Source organism: Molossus molossus, unplaced genomic scaffold (genome assembly GCF_014108415.1).
Source record: "Molossus molossus isolate mMolMol1 unplaced genomic scaffold, mMolMol1.p scaffold_m16_p_2, whole genome shotgun sequence".
Lineage (NCBI taxonomy): Eukaryota > Metazoa > Chordata > Mammalia > Chiroptera > Molossidae > Molossus > Molossus molossus.
The window spans coordinates 9,952,077-9,959,899 of record NW_023425355.1 but is presented as its reverse complement, the minus strand read 5'-3'; positions in this window follow the sequence as shown (position 1 = coordinate 9,959,899).

The following is a 7,823-nucleotide window of genomic DNA, read 5'->3' as shown; positions in this document are numbered from 1 at the left end:
CAAAATTCAGCTGGTGGGAGATTGAATTTTTCTGTGGTTCTAGTGTTTCATTCTTGCAATAACAAAAACTGATGTCTAGCTTTCAGGTAATAGTTCAGCTTGAAAAATCACCTGAATTCAATTTGATAACTATTATAGTTATTCATTATGTTTTTATCTAATTATCTTAAAATCTATGGCTTTATACAGTGCTATAATTAAACTTTTGATACTAACACATTTCCCATTATAAAATTTACTCTTATTAACCCACTCCATATTTTAATAATTATTTATAATATAGATCACTTATATATAATACATTTTCTTATATAACTTGACATATGCTCACAAGTCCCCCTCCCACTGCATTGCTCTAGTCTTACACTTAATCATAGAAGAGAAAAATGTTTTTTCTTAGAAAGTTTTCCAATGGTTAAAGTATAGCATTGGCATTAAAGCATAGTAATTAAGAGACCTGAGTTGAGTCAGATAGACCTAGGTTAGAATTTTAAATCTACCACTAATTACCTGATAACTGCGAACAAATTATTCTGCTTTTTAGAGCCTCAATGCCCTCATTTATTCACTATTGACAAGACTAATTACTATCTCATAGGTTCCTATAAGAATGAAATAATTTTTATGAATGCCTGACACTTAGCAAACATTTATTGAACACTTATTAACAATAAAACAACAATGATTGTGCTCATTGACATAGATCACAACTGGAATTTTGACGTTTATACAATCTACTGATTTTGTTTGGCTTTCACCAGTTTTATGTGTATGTATTAGTTTCTATGGGATTTAATTGTAATATAGGTTTGTGTGATTAGCACAATAGAAAAATATTGAGCCATTTGATTTACATAATGACTCCTTATACTGCCTTTTTATAACCATACCCAACTGCCTCCATTCCATACAACCATAAATGTAATATACAACATGTAATCTTTTGGGATTCACTCTTTTTCTATTTAGCATAATTCCTTGAAGATTCACCCAAATTTTTGTGTGTATGGTTAGTTTGTTCCTTTTTATTGTGGTGTACCCATGATATGAATATACACAATTTATTTAACTGTTCACCTATTTAAAGACATTCATTTCCAGTTTTTGGTCATTAAACATCAATCTGTTATGAACATTTGAATACATGTTTTTAAAAACTGTTTCTTCCTTTCATCATCACCCCTATTGCTTTTATTTTCTCCACTTTCTCACCCTCTTGGATTGTTAAATATTCAATCGCAGTTGTGTCAATGCCTGACTCACTGTTTATTACATTCAAATTAATAGGAAGCATGGCAGAAGGATCAAATGCCCTCTATAAGTTCTCATCTTATCAATATAGTGAAAGGGATTAGTCTGGTCACAAGTTATAAGTAAATAGAAGTTTGCTAGATTCCTGTGGAAAGTAATATTCAGTCGTTAGCCATTCTTTAATAAAATAGCTGAGAGAGAGAGAGAGAGAGAGAGCTAGAAAATAAATTTAAGAAGCAGGAGGATCATGTCCCAAGTGGACATATAGTAAAAGAGTATTTTACACATGTTTTTGTTGTTGAGTTATATGAGTTCTTTATATACTTTGGATAATAGCTCCTTATTGGAAATACTATTTGCAGTTATCTTCTCCCATTCAGTAGGTTGCCTTTTAGTTTTGTGATGTTTTCCTTTGCTGTGCAGAACTTTTTAATTTGATGTAGTCCCATTTGTTTGTTTTACTTTTCTTCACATGCTTTTGAAGTAAAATTCACAAAAACATTACTGAGACCAATGTCCAGAAGCTTAGTGCTTTCCCCCTATGCATTTTATTGTTTCAGATTTTACATTCAAGTCTTTAATCAATTTTAAGTTAATTTTTGTTTATGATTTAAGATATTGTTCTAATTATACTCTTTTGCATATGACTGTCCAGTTATCCCAACACCATTTAAGAGATTTTCTTTTCTCCGTAGTATATTCTTAGAAATTTTGTCATAAATTTGTTGCCCATATATGTGTGGATTTATTTCTTGGCTTTCAAGTGTATTACATTGGTCTGTTTTTCTACCAATACCATAATATTTTGATTACTATTACTTTGTAGTTTAGTTTTAAATATGGGAGTGTGATGCATCTGGCTTTGTTCTTTTTTTTCCCCGGATTACTTTGGCTATTTTGTGATTTTTGTGGATTCATACAAATTTAAGGATTTTTTTTGTTCTATTTCTGTGAAAAATGCTATTGGGATGTTAATAGGTATTACACTAACTGTGTAGATTGCTTTAGGTATTATGGACATTTTAACCACGTTCATTCTTCCAATCTATTGTGTCTTCTTCGATTTCTTTCAACTATGTCTTATAGTTTCCAGTGTAGAGGATTTCACCTCCTTTGTTAAGTTTATTCCTAGAGACTGTCTGATAGTTTTTTGTTAGTATATAGGAATGCAATAAATTTTTGTATATTTATTGTGCATTCTGCAACTTTACATATTCCTTTCTTATTTCAAATAGTTTTTTGGAGCAGTCTTTAGGGTTTTTTGTGTATAAATCATATCATCTGCAAATGTGACAGGTTTGTTTCATCCTTTCCAATTTTGATGCCTTTTTTCTTGCCTATTAGCTTTGCCTAGGACTCTCTGTACAATATTGATTGAAAATGGCAAGAGTAGGCATCTTGTCTTGTTCTTGATCTTAGAGGAACATCTCTCAGTTTTTTACTCTTGAGTATGATGTTAGCTGAGGGTTTGCATACGGTCTTTATTATGTTAAGATACTTTCCTTCTATACCCATTTATTGAGATTTGTTATCATAAATGGATGTTGTATCTTGTTATATGTTTTGTCTGCATATATTGCGAAGATCATACGATTTTTCTTTCATTTTGTTACTGTGATGTATTACATTGATTGACTTGTGGATGTTCAACCATCCTTGTATTCCTGGAATAAATCTCACTTAATCATGGTGTATAATACTTTTATTGTATTATTACATTTTATTTGCTAGTATTTCATTGAAGTTTTTATGTCTATGTTTATCAGAATTATTGGCCTGTAATTTTCTGTTTTAGTGATATATTTGCCAGGTTTTGGTATCAGAATAATGTAGGTCTCATAAAATGATTTAGGAAGCATTCCTCCCTCTTCAACTTTTTGGAAGACTTTGAAGAGGGTAGGTATTAAATCTCCTTTGAATATTTGATAGAATTCAGTAGTGAAGCCATCTGGTAGTATATTTTCTTTTGGAGAAGGTATTTTTTTTTTTTTATTACTGTTTCAATTTCCTTCCTAGTGATTGATCTTTTGAGTTTTCTAATTTTTCATAATTCAGTCTAGAAAGGTTGTATGCTTTGGAGAATTTGTCCATTTATACTAGGTTGTCCAATTTGGTGGAGTATAGCTTTTCATAATATTCTTTTATAATTCTTTGTATTTCTGTGTTACCCATTGTAACCTATCTTCTTTCTTTTCTGATTTTATTTGATTCTTCTCTCATTTTTCTTTAGTGAGGCTAAGGTTTGTCTATATGGTTTATCCTTTGAAAGAAGCTGCTTTTTATTTTATTTATTTTTCCATTGTCTTTTTATTTTCTATTTTATTTGTTTTTTTCTCTGATTTTTATTATTATCTCCCTTGTACTGACTTTGTAATTTTTTTTAATTTTATTTTCCTAGCTCCTTAAGGTGGACTGTTAGATAGTTTATTTGAGATACTTCTTACTTCTTCAGGTAGACCCGCATTGCTATAAACTTATCTCTCAGTACCCTCAATTTTGCTGCATCCCAAAGATTTTGATGTGTCATATTTTCATTTTCATTTGTCTGTATACATTTTTTATTTCTTCTTTTAGTTTTTTATTGACCCAATAGTTGTTAAGTAGTATGTTGAGATTTTTTTCAGGTTTCTTCTTGCAATTAATTTTTAGTTTTATACTGTTGTAATCTGAAAAGATGCTTGATATGACTTCAATTTTCTTATATTTATTTAAACTTGTTGTGTGTCCCAATGTATAATCCATCCCTGAGAATTTTCTATGCACACTTGAGAAGAATATGTATTCTGTCATTATGGAATAGAAAGTTCAATAATATCTGTTAAGTCTATCTGGTCTAATGTGTAATTTAAGTTCAATGTTTCCTTGTTTTTATGTCTGGATGATCTATCCATTGGTGTACGTAGTGTGCTAGTCTCCACTATTAATGGGGTGCTTTCTATTTATCCCTTTAGGTTTGTTAATAATTACTTTATATATTTTGTTGCACCTAAGTTGGGTGCATGTATATTAATAATTATTATGTTTTCTGAATGGGTTGTCCAGTTCATCATTATAAAATGTCCATCTTTGTCTCTTGTTACCAGTAGTCTTGAAATCTATTTTGTCTGATAAAACTTTAGCTATACCAGATTTTCCTCTGGATACCGTCTGCTAGAGTATCATCATGTACCCCTTAAAACTGAGCCTGTGTTTGTCTCTGGAGGTGAAATGGGTTTCCCAAAAGCAACATGGAGTGAGTCATGTTTTTTTTTTTTTTTTTAAATCCTCACTTGAGGACATTTTTCAATTTTTTGTTCAGGTAGAGTGGGAAAGAGTGAGAGGAAGAGAGAGAGAGAAAAACATCAACATGAAAGGGACACATCGAGTGGCTGCCACCCACATTACCAACCAGGGTTGGGGACAAACTGCAACTGAGGTACCCCCCCAGCAGGAACCGAACCTGGGTCTCTCTGGACCGCAGGCTGATGCTCTAACCTCTGAGCCAAACTTGCCAGGGCATGTTTTTAATCCATTTAGCTACTCATTGCCTTTTTTATTTTTTAGTGTGTGTAATATCAGTCCATTTATATTTAGGGAGATTACTCAAATATGAAGACTTGCTATAGCCATTTTACCTTTTGTTTTCTGTATCTCCATTGTTTCTTTTCTTAAAAAAAAATATTGTTGACAGTGTTACATATGGCTCCCATTTCCCCACCACCATTTGTATCCCCCTCCACCCACCCCTGCCCTCCACAGGCTTTCACCACACTATTGTCTCTGTTCATGGACTATGCATATATGCATATAAGATCTTTGGTTAATTTCTTCCCTTCTCCCACAACCCACAACCCCCACCCCACACCCCTCTGAGGTCTGCCAGTCTGTTACATACATCCTTGCCTCTAGACATATTTTGTTCTTCAGTTTATTTGACTCATTAGATTCTAAATATAAGTAAGATTATATGATATTTGTCTTTCACTGTCTGGCATATTTTGCTTAGCATAATAATCTCCAGGTCAATGCATGCTATTGCAAAGGGTAAGAGACTCTTCTTTTATTACAGCTGCATAGTATTTCATTGTGTAAATGTACCACAGATTTTTTATCCATTCATCTACTAATGGGTACTTGGGCTGTTTCCAGATCTTAGCTATTATAAATAATGCTGCTGCAAATTAGGAGTACATATATTCTTTCTGATTGGTGTTTCAGGATTCTTAGGATATATTCCTAAGAAGGAGAATCACGGTCAAATGGAAGTTCCATTTTTATGTTTTTTTAGGAAACTCCACACTCTTTTTCACAGTGGCTGCACCAGTCTGCATTCCCACCAGCAGTGTGCTAGAGTTCTTTTTTCTCCACACCCTTGCCAACACTTGTTGTTTGTTGATTTTTTATGGTAACCATTCAAGCATGTGTGAGGTGATATCTCATTGTATTTTTTTAGTATGTACCCCTAGTGGGAATTGAACCTGGGACTCTCTGGTCCACAGGCAGACGCTCCAACTGCTGAGCCAAACCGGCCAGGGCACCTCATTGTATTTTTAAGTGTATGCATGTTGGCCATGTGTATATCCTCCTTGAAAAAGTTTCTATTCAGGTTTTTTGTCCATTTTTCAATCAAATTGTCTTTATGGTGTTGAGTTGTATGAGTTCTTTATATGTTTTATAAATTAACCCTTTATAAGATGCATCATTGGCAAATGTGTTCTCCCATACAGTGGGTTCCCTTTTCATTTTGTTGATGGTTTTTGTTTTGCTATGCAGAAGATTTTTAGTTTGATGTAGTCCCATTTGTTTATTTTTTTTCTTTGTTTCTCTTACCTTAGAAGATGTATCGGAGAAAACACAGCTACGTGAGATGTCTGAGGTTTTACTGCCTGTATTTTCTTCTAGGATATTTTTAAAATCTTTAATGTTGAGAGTATTACAGATGTCCTGCCTTTTTTCCCCCATTGTTCCCCTCCACTTGGTTGCTGCCTAGGCCCAGGTCTTTACCATCTTATTGTCTGTCCATAGGCTATGCATATAGGTTCTTTTAGTTAATCTCTTCCAGATCCCCTCCCCTTCTCATTTGCTCTGAAATTCATCAGTCTGTTCTATGTTTCCATGCCTCTGGTTGTATTTTGATCATCAGTTTATTTTGTTCACTAGATTCCATATATAAGTGAGATCATGTGCCCTGGCCGGTTTGGCTCAGTGGTTGGAGCATTGGCCTGCAGACCATAGAGTCCTGGGTTCAGTTCCCACTAGGGGCACATACCAAAAAAGAAAAGAAAAAGTGAGATCATGTGATATTTGTCTTTCTCTAACTGGCTTATTTTGCTTAGCTTAATAGTCTCCAGGTTCATCCATGCTATCTCAAAGGGTAACAGCTCTTTCTTTTTTACAGCTACATAGTAGTCATTGTGTAAATGTACCAAAAAATGTTTATTCACTCATCTCCTGATGGGCACTTGGGCTATTTCCAGATCTTAGCTATTGTAAATAATGCTTCTATGAACATTGGGGTACATATGTTCTTTCTGTTTGTTGTTTCACAATTCTTAGGATAGAGTCCTAGAAGTGGAATCACTGGTCAAATGGAAATTTCATTTTTAATGTTTTGAGGAGACTCCATATTGTTTTCCATAGTGGCTGCACCAGTCCACATTCCCACCAGCAGTGTATTAGTGTTTCTTTTCCTCCACATCTTCACCACCACTTGTTTTTTGTTGATTTATTGATGGTAACCTATCTGGCAGGTGTGAGGTGTCATTTTAATTTGCCTCTCTCTGATGATTAGTGATGCTGAGCATTTTCATAAGTCTATTAGACACCTGTATGTCCTCTTTGGAGAAGTGTCTATTTAAGTTCTCAGCCCGTTTTTAAATTGGATTGTCTTCCTTTTGTTGTGTTGTATGAGTACTTTACATATTTTGGAAAGTAATGATATACCAGATGTATCTTTAGCAAATGTGTTCTCCCATACAGTCGGTTCCCTTTGTATTTTGATGCTGATTTCTTTTGGGATTTTTATGGTATTGTGACTTACAATTAAGTCTTTTATGCCTTTGAGTTTATTCTGGTGTGTGATATAGGTTGATTGCCTAGTTTCATTTTTTTTTTTTTGCATTTACCTATCCAATTTTCTAAACACCACTTATTAAAGAAACTATCTTTACTCCATTTTATGCTCTTGCTTACTTTGTCAAATATTAATTGACCAAAATGGCATGGGTTGATTGCTGGGGTCTCTTTTCTGTTCCATTGGTCTACATGTCTGTTATTGTGCCAGTGTCAGGATGTTTAGATTACAGTGGCTTTGAAGTATACTTTGATATCAGGTATTGTAATTCCTCCAACTTTGTTCTTCTTTTTCAAGATTGCTGCAGCTATTTGGGATCTTTCTTGGTTCCACATAAATTTTTGAATATTTGTTTTAGATCTGTGAAATGTGCCATTGGTATTTTAATTGAGATTGCATTGAATCTGTAGATTACTTTGGGTAGTATGGACACTTTAATGATGTTAATTCTTCCAATCCATGAACACGATATATGCTTTCACTTGTTTAAATCCTCTTGTGTTTCTTTTTTCAATGTCCT